Below are 10,270 nucleotides of genomic sequence, written 5' to 3' on the forward strand. Positions count from 1 at the left end.
ATTGGCTGCAGTACAGTAACCCTGTGCTCTGATTGGCTGCAGTATGCTCTCATTGGCTGCAGTACAGTAACCCTGTGCTCTGATTGGCTGCACTAACCAGGTAAGAGCGGGTAGAATCGCAGTGGTCCTCCGCATGCCTCGTCTTCAGTCTTCACCACCACCACCACATAGAAACTGTTACTGGGGAAATCCTTCCTCTGAAATACACGGATCACACATCCTCACACAATAATAATCACACTGCACTGATTCTGTGTGCTGGTGTGACTGTCCCCGTCAATCAAACAGATACATAAACATATTTCAACAATGTTTTATTAAATATGCAATTAGACACTGAATGTGAGATAAAATCCACTGTTTTACTAAAAAGCGGCAAACACTACAGTCATGTGCCCTTTCTGAATATCCTGATTGCAGTACTAAACACAAAATGGTTTCAGTGATGGTTAGGTGACAAAAAAATGTCATTAGCTTAGTTTAAAAACAGTTATGTCAATAGAAAGTCCTTGTAATGATAGAAGTGTGTGTGTGTGTGTTACCTGCACTGTGATGGCAGCTGTGGTGGTCATAGTCTGATACATTCCAATAAACGCCACATTATTATCCAGATCATAAACCGGACACTGGACAGACCGAGAGACAGACAGATATCACCACATACACATCTGACTGACTCTGACATACGTGTGTGTGTGTGTGTGTGTGAGTGAGTGAGAGAGAGAGAGAGAGAGAGAGAGAGAGAGCGGGTAGAGAGTGTGTGTGTGTGAGAGAGAGAGAGTGTGTGTGTGTGAGAGAGAGAGAGAGAGAGAGAGCGAGTGTGTGTGTGAGAGAGAGAGAGAGAGAGAGAGCGAGTGTGTGTGTGAGAGAGAGAGAGAGAGAGAGAGCGAGTGTGTGTGTGAGAGAGAGAGAGAGAGAGAGAGCGAGTGTGTGTGTGAGAGAGAGAGAGAGAGAGAGAGCGAGTGTGTGTGTGAGAGAGAGAGAGAGAGAGAGAGCGAGTGTGTGTGTGAGAGAGAGAGAGAGAGAGAGAGCGAGTGTGTGTGTGAGAGAGAGAGAGAGAGAGAGAGCGAGTGTGTGTGTGAGAGAGAGAGAGAGAGAGAGAGAGAGAGAGAGAGAGAGAGAGAGTGTGTGTGTGTGTGTGTGAGAGAGAGATAGAGAGAGAGAGAGAGTGTGTGAGAGAGAGAGAGAAAGATAGAGAGAGAGAGAGAGTGTGTGAGAGAGAGAGAGAGAGAGAGAGAGAGAGAGAGAGAGAGTGTGTGAGAGAGAGAGAGAGAGAGAGAGAGAGAGAGAGAGAGAGTGTGTGAGAGAGAGAGAGAGAGAGAGAGAGAGAGAGAGAGAGAGTGTGTGTGTGTGTGTGTGTTTCTCACCTGGATGTCCTGTATTGACATGACTGAGCAGGGGAAGTTCTTCTGTGAGTTCACCTTCACGATCACTGTGTCCACACCATCAGGGAACACATACTTAAAGAACTACACACACACACACACACACACACACAGTCATTACACTGCAGCACTGCAGGAGTGTAAAAACAATATATAAATAAATTAAATGAAGTGTTTTAAAATTGTAACAATGCAGAGTAGTATATCGGTTAGTATTATAGTATTTATAATAAGCTGTATATAAAAATAACAATAGAAGTCTATGTAATGTCCACATTTATAGAGATAAGTAAATGTTTGTTTGTGTGTGTGACATCTGACAACCCACATTATTACATATTTATATTCAATATTGAATTGGCAAAAATACATTTCTTCAAACTCGTCTAAATCTTTTCACAGCATATTTAGGTGATCAAATGTGACGTGGTCGTGATGTGATGTTGGTCGTTTGGATAAATTCACTCGCATGAGCAAATTTAATGGCAAAGCAGGCAGTGTCATGATGTATTGAAACAAATAACTTGCGTGCTAAGCTGCATTTTGGCAGTGCAGGTGGTTTTTGAAATGAATTGAGTGTTTGACATTGAGGCCATGTACTGAGGGTGACAGCGACCCCTGCTGGTCAAAAGCAGAGTTCAGCTATCCTGTGATTACTCTAGCTCACCCAACCAAATGATCATTCTGCCTTCATTTACCCACCCTCTCTTTCTTCAGTGGAACACAAAAGAAGATATTCTGCAGAATGTCTCTGTGTTTTCTGGAAATACAATGGACCTTTTCCTTGTTTTGTTTTTTTCAATAAAAAAGGGAAAGAATTCTCTACTTTTTGGTTGATCTATGCCTGTAAGAGGCCTGTGTCTAGCCCTGTATTCACAATTATCATGATTTCTCTGTCATTACATCAACAGGCCTCCAGCTTTACTTCAGCAGCTTTAGCTGTTACTCAGTTCCTTCAGGAGCAGGATGTCAAACACACACACCTGTTTGCTCTCTCACACACACACACACACCTGTCCGGCTCTGAGCTCCTCTAGCAGGGAGTGTGTGACGCTGCAGGACTGAAATCAGAGGATGTGCATCAGTGACTGCTCTGAGATCAGCTCTGCAGCGTCTCTTAACACTCACTGACACTGATCTGAGGTGGAGGAATCTGATCTGAAATCAGTGCTGTGCATCTGAGAAGATAAAGGTAAACCCTTGAAGAAAACTCCAGTCCTCAGTGAATGTGTTTGTGTGTGAGAGTTTGTGCGTGTGTGAGAGAGAGTGTGTGTGTGTGTGAGTGTGAGAGTGTGTGTGTGTGAGTGTGAGAGTGTGTGTGTGTGAGTGTGAGAGTGTGTGTGCGTTTTTGTGACAAATGAGGACAAATTTGTATAATGACAAAGGTATGACAGGTCCTCATTCCCGGAGGATGGCAGTCCACTTTTAGTCTTTGGCGAGAGAGAGAGAGAGAGAGAGAGAGAGTGTGTGTGTGTGTGTGTGTTTCTCACCTGGATGTCCTGTATTGACATGACTGAGCAGGGGAAGTTCTTCTGTGAGTTCACCTTCACGATCACTGTGTCCACACCATCAGGGAACACATACTTAAAGAACTACACACACACACACACACACACACAGTCATTACACTGCAGCACTGCAGGAGTGTAAAAACAATATATAAATAAATTAAATGAAGTGTTTTAAAATTGTAACAATGCAGAGTAGTATATCGGTTAGTATTATAGTATTTATAATAAGCTGTATATAAAAATAACAATAGAAGTCTATGTAATGTCCACATTTATAGAGATAAGTAAATGTTTGTTTGTGTGTGTGACATCTGACAACCCACATTATTACATATTTATATTCAATATTGAATTGGCAAAAATACATTTCTTCAAACTCGTCTAAATCTTTTCACAGCATATTTAGGTGATCAAATGTGACGTGGTCGTGATGTGATGTTGGTCGTTTGGATAAATTCACTCGCATGAGCAAATTTAATGGCAAAGCAGGCAGTGTCATGATGTATTGAAACAAATAACTTGCGTGCTAAGCTGCATTTTGGCAGTGCAGGTGGTTTTTGAAATGAATTGAGTGTTTGACATTGAGGCCATGTACTGAGGGTGACAGCGACCCCTGCTGGTCAAAAGCAGAGTTCAGCTATCCTGTGATTACTCTAGCTCACCCAACCAAATGATCATTCTGCCTTCATTTACCCACCCTCTCTTTCTTCAGTGGAACACAAAAGAAGATATTCTGCAGAATGTCTCTGTGTTTTCTGGAAATACAATGGACCTTTTCCTTGTTTTGTTTTTTTCAATAAAAAAGGGAAAGAATTCTCTACTTTTTGGTTGATCTATGCCTGTAAGAGGCCTGTGTCTAGCCCTGTATTCACAATTATCATGATTTCTCTGTCATTACATCAACAGGCCTCCAGCTTTACTTCAGCAGCTTTAGCTGTTACTCAGTTCCTTCAGGAGCAGGATGTCAAACACACACACCTGTTTGCTCTCTCACACACACACACACACCTGTCCGGCTCTGAGCTCCTCTAGCAGGGAGTGTGTGACGCTGCAGGACTGAAATCAGAGGATGTGCATCAGTGACTGCTCTGAGATCAGCTCTGCAGCGTCTCTTAACACTCACTGACACTGATCTGAGGTGGAGGAATCTGATCTGAAATCAGTGCTGTGCATCTGAGAAGATAAAGGTAAACCCTTGAAGAAAACTCCAGTCCTCAGTGAATGTGTTTGTGTGTGAGAGTTTGTGCGTGTGTGAGAGAGAGTGTGTGTGTGTGTGAGTGTGAGAGTGTGTGTGCGTTTTTGTGACAAATGAGGACAAATTTGTATAATGACAAAGGTATGACAGGTCCTCATTCCCGGAGGATGGCAGTCCACTTTTAGTCTTTGGCGACTTCAACATTCATCTGGACAAGCCTTATGCTACAGACTTCCATTCCGCCAGCACGGGCTGTCCCCTCGAACTCCTGGTTATCCGATGTTCTTCATGAACATCGGACCAAACTCAGGGCAGCTGAGAGAAAATGGTGCAGCCCAAAAGAGCCCATGTTACACCTCTCTTCATCTCCTTGCACTGGCTGCCGGTCACGGCTTGCATCAAGTTCAGGACATTGATGCTTGCATATAGAACAGCCACAGGCTCAGCACCCGCCTACTTCCACTCACTACTACACATCTACATCCCCTCCAGAAGTCTGAGATCCGCTAGTGAGCGACGCCTCGTGGTACCATCACAGAGAGGCTCAAAATCACTTTCCAGAACATTCTCGTTCACCACTCCTGGCTGGTGGAACGATCTTCCCACCGCTATCCGGAATGCTGAATCCCTGACAATTTTCAAGCGACAGCTGAACACTCATCTCTTTCGAAGCTACTTGACTTCATCATAAAATTTATTTTTATTTTTTTTTAAAGTATCTCTCTTTATTTATTCCTTCTCTTTCTAGCTTGTACTTATTTGAACAATGTCTAAGAACTTGGTATTACAACCACTTCTTGTGTCTGTTTGCCTCTTTAAGAAGAATCGCTTTATGTATCCCCCAATTGTAAGTCGCTTTGGATAAAAGCGTCTGCTAAATGACAATGTAAATGTAAATGTCAAGATGTCTGCAGAGTGTCAAGATGGCACACAACTTTTGTGCAGATTTGCAGTCTGGAGGAAGGAAGTGAGGCAGACATGAAGACATTAGACCCGGTTTTGTCTGAACCCTTCACGCTGATCTTACTGGGTGGAAGCAGATTCAACTGTCACATAGTCAATGAACAGACTCAATCCAATTCAAATTCCACAATTATTACAGAGCACATGCCCCCTGTCTCTTTTTCGGCCTTTCTCCCAGCTTAGACAGTCATCTGATCGATTTATCCCCCCTTTGACCTTACAAGGCAAAAGTCTGGAGACGGGAGGCGTTTAGCACTCTTTCTCTTCCTCTAAATTAGGTCCAACTTGGTTTGGCTTATCTTATTTTGAATGTTGTTTCCAATAGCTCAATGTCTTTGGTTTGGCTTCTCTTTTCTCTAATTCTATCCATCTTCATTGGTATGTCCTTGTGTTACTATGTTTTCAATTCTGTATCTGTAATTCACTCTCAGACCGCATCTCCTACAGGGTAGAAAACAGTCACAGAGAAACTCTACTCCCCAACAGCAAACACAAACATCTGCAGAGGAACAGCATAATACAAAATCACATCCTTCAAATGGCAATGGTCCTCCTCCCAATGGAACCAGACCAAGAATACATGACACACCAACAACAGCCATATGTCTTATCAGCATTATCTAAACACATAATAAACTATAATCCCATGGCCTGTAATTGTGACAAGGCCCACGCCTGAATCAAAACTCAGACTCAATGTTTAATCAGCCAGAAGATTTAAGTGCAACATGTTCTCACAGCAAGAGAAAGTGCTGAGATCCTGACAGTTACGCCACTGTGGTGCTCACATTGAATTGGGTGGGTCTGTGAAAAGTCTGATGGCTTTAGTCTGGTTTTAATGACCGTGAGAACTTCATACATCCACTGGTTTTACACTTTGTTTGGTCTATAATAGAGTTTCGACCTCCAGAAAAGTTTTTTTTAGGACAGAGAAGGACAAACAATCCCTGAGCTCTGCTGTATGTCTCAGTGAATGTGATTTTATGGAAGTGAAGCTTATAATGACCAAAGGTTTAAAACTGGGGTGAAAAATTCTTCCCATTACACGTAAAGAATCCCATTAATGGGATTCATACCTCAGAACACCCTGAGCCATATGGACAACAACATTTAAATAATAATACACCTTCATGATCTCTTTTGAGGCATAGTTCACCCAAAAATAAATACTCTGCCATTATTTACTAACCCTCATGACATTCCAAACCCATATGTGACCTTGGACCACAAAACCAGTTCATATGGGTACATTTTTTTAAATTGAGATTTATACATCATCTGAAAGCTGAATAAATAAGCTTTCCATTGATGGTTTGTTAGGATAGGACACTATTTGGCCGAGACACAACTATTTGAAAATCTGGAATCTGAGGGTGCAAAAAAAATCTAAATACTGAGAAAATCGCCTTTAAAGTTGTCCAAATGAAGTTCTTAGCAATGCATATTATTAATCAAAAATTAAGTTTTGATATATTTACGGTAGGAAATTTACAAAATATCTTCATGGAACACGATCTTTACTTAATATCCTAATGATTTTTGGCATAAAAGAAAAATCAATAATTTTGACCCATACAATGTTTTTTTTTGGCTATTGCTACAAATATACCTAAGCGACTTAAGACTGGTTTTGTGGTCCAGGGTCACATATGCTGTTTTATATATTTTTATGTAAACTGATCTATTTGTTCTACTTACTTATTTTAAGTTAACTGATTGATTCAATTCTCAAATCAACCTGAACAATTTTTCATGAATCAAACCAATTTGAATCAGTTCAACAAACTCTATGACTCATTCACAGCAGTTTGAAAGTTCACAAATCACGTGTGTGAGAGAGAGTGTGTGTGGGGGTGTGTGTGTGTGTGTGTGTGTGTGTGAGAGAGAAAGTGTGTGTGTGAGACCTGTGGTTGGGACGGCGTCGCGTTGAAGCTGAATTTCTTGTCTGTCCTGTGAAGAGAAAAGAAAAGCATGACATTCCTAAAGATCGGGGCGAACAGGATGCTAAAACGACTAAATCACCAGCTTCAGGCCACAGGTTTACAGCAGTTCACCAAGCGTCTGTGAAGCGGTCTGGATCAGCCAAAGCCTGACTCTGCTCAGTGACTCACTGCAGCGTGAAGCTGTCCACGCGGCTGACGCGCAGCTGATACTGGATCCCAGCGCTGGACAGCGTCGACACGTCCACGAAGAAGAACTGCGTCTCTGCCACGGCTTTGGTGGGCGGCTGACACAGCGTCCGGCCCAGCTGCGTGTACTGGTACTTCCTCTGATACCTGCGCAGACACTCACCGTTACGGTCACTTACATCTACATACAGGGTTTCTGTCCTGAAAAGCTCGTACATCAGAGCAGAAAGTCTTAAACTCAAAGTCATGGCATTAAATGTTGCACACACTGCAAAAAATTATATTTCTGTCCTGTTTTCTAATGTAAATATCCAAACATTCTTAAATCCAGATTCAATGCTTTGCTTTTACTCACGCTCAAGTTGTTCCAAACCGGCATGAGTTTATTTCTTCTGTATCTGGTACAGTTTGTATTTGATGTGTTTCTATACTACGGGAGTCAGAGGGGACCAGCAACTCTTTGGTTCCCCACATTCTTCAAAATATCTGCTTTTTTGTTCAACAGAAGAAAGAAACTCATAGTTTGGAACAATATGTAAATTATGTCCGAACTTTATTTTTTGAGTGAACCGTTTCTTTAAAAAAATGCTTTTATTGCTTCATTTGTGCTGCTTGTGCAAAAACAGAAGTTCTTGAGGAACTGAGAGATCAAAGTTCACACACGAATGAACAAATCATCAAATCAGAGTCCAAAATTAACTTCGACAGCTGATTATCATCTGACTCCAGCAGTATATATACACATGTATATTATTATATATATACAGTATATACACTCACACACAGTTATGTACTGAACTAACATCACACTTTATATTATGAATATTGTTGGCTCCTTGACAAACTGGTTTTGTTGCTTTGGATATATTCATTTCTAATTTAATGAACACTGGTTTATTTAATTAACTAATTAATTTAATTTGCCATAATCAATAAAAATACTTCATATCATATACTTCAAATACCCCAAATTTAGATTTAAAATCTATATTTTGTTGTTGACTTTGGAGACCGATGAACTCTCACTCATTTTGATCAGGTTATTATGGGATGTGGAGTTGCTAGGCAACAGCTGTACTCACAGGCCTCTGAGGATGAGGGGAACCTGGAAGGACAGAACGGCCTGTTTCTGCCGGACCACGAACAGAACCGGACTCTGAGCGCTCTCCGACATCAGCTCCACGGACACACGCACACCCTCCGTCTGAGAGACACACACACACACACACACACACACACACACACACAGAAGGTACTGGAGTTACTGTGAGCACATGAGATGTCAGTGCAGTCGTCAGCGGTTCTGGTGGACTTGCCTTGTTTCTGGAGACGGTGTGGTTGTAGGAGTAGATGGTCTGGTTGTCGCTGGTGACCGTGTCGTCATACGTGACGTCGAACTGAGCGTCTCTCTGGATGACCACACTAGTGCTGCAGGCCGCCGGATAGCACGACACCAGCATCAGGACCAGCAGAACCGGAGCAAACCGGACAGAACCACAGCAGAACACCAGCATCCTGGATCCGTCATCAGCCTGAGAACTGAAGCAGAAGACAAGCAGAGCGAGTCTGAAGCAGGAAACACACGCGTGTGACATTTACCAGAGCTGCTGCATACTTACCATACTTCACCTGAACACACACCGCCGGCCCACAGTGTTTCTGAAAGAAGCCTCATACAGGCTGTATTTACCTGATCACAAATACAGTAAGAACAATCATTATGCTTTCATATTACAATCTAAAACAGCTGTTTTCTGTGTGAATATCTGTTAAACTGTAATGTATTTCTGTGATGCGCAGCTGTATTTTCAGCATCATTCCTCCAGTCTTCAGTGTCACATGATCTTCAGAAATCAGTATAATATGCTGATCTGCTGCTCGAGAAACATTTCTGATTATTATCAATGCACAATATTTTTGTGGAAACTGATGCATTTTTTCAGGATTCTTTAATGAATAGAAAATTCAAAAGTATGTGAAATATAAATATTTTGGACTAAATTAGGTTTTAAAATATATTCAAATAGAAATAAGTTCTTTGAAAATGTAATAATATTCCACAGTATTACTGTCAAATCAACTAAAGCAGCCTTGATGAGCAGAAGAGGATTCTTTCAAAACCTTAATAACCTAAAAACAAGGTAGAACTGTATTTATAATTACACACACACACACACACACACACACACACACACACGCTCGCATATATCAGTACAGTGTGTCGGTGTAATGTCAGACTGACCGTGTCTCGCGTTAAGCTCGTGATATTGTTTTAACGGCGATCCGGAACAAACACATGCTAACACACGACCGCGTCTGATCCGGGTCCTCTCCTCTCGCGCTCGCGCTGCTGCTGCTGTGTTGACACTGGCCGCGTGACGTCACCGCGCACGCGTCAGGTGGACACGTCATAAACGCGCGCAAACACACACGGAACATCATTCACTATCACATTAGAAAAAAGAAAAGAAAAGAACATCATACACAAGAGTTCGTAATTCAACGTTTATTCAACATACAGCATTTCCCGCTTAGTTAAAACGTGCAGTCGCGCTGGATTGCCTGAGGGCGGAGCTACACTGCTGAACAGCCAATCGCAGCACAGAAGGGCACGTGACGTCATTTGTTTACGGCTGAGCGGAAGCTGACGCTAAGCCCTTGATCTGTTCTGTTCCTTCTTCTGTTGATGCGTCTTCTGTTACTGATATTTCTTGTATGGATATTTTATGAAACGCTCATTTATGCCCAGACATCTGCGAGACTCGTGTATTTACACTAAATATACAGTTCAAGGATAAAACAGTGCTTTCATATGAATGTGATACTAACTGCCAATACACTTCTCACATTTACAAGATTGCATATAACATTTCATTATGATCAAAAGTTCTTAACAGACAATAACGTGTTTGTGTTTACATATGTTACAGTAAGAACATTCGGATGAAAAGAAAATATATTTGTATTGGTGCCTTGGCAGCATTATGTGTAAAAACATCATGCTAATAGAGTCCATTCAAACAGAGAAGCGAAAGAGCTTGATTTTGTGATGAGAAGCTGTATGTGCACGTGTGTGAGTGTGTGTGT

General features: G+C 41.8%; 1 pseudogene; it reads right to left on the bottom strand.

The window, feature by feature from the left end:
* LOC107572214 (SID1 transmembrane family member 2-like) overlaps nucleotides 1–9,622 on the bottom strand; it is a 15,982-nt pseudogene extending 6,360 nt beyond the window's left edge.
* Nucleotides 9,623–10,270: the final 648 nt, after the last annotated feature.

This window comes from Sinocyclocheilus grahami, unplaced genomic scaffold (assembly GCF_001515645.1).
Source record: "Sinocyclocheilus grahami isolate Dianchi unplaced genomic scaffold, SAMN03320097.WGS_v1.1 scaffold1717.1, whole genome shotgun sequence".
NCBI lineage: Eukaryota > Metazoa > Chordata > Actinopteri > Cypriniformes > Cyprinidae > Sinocyclocheilus > Sinocyclocheilus grahami.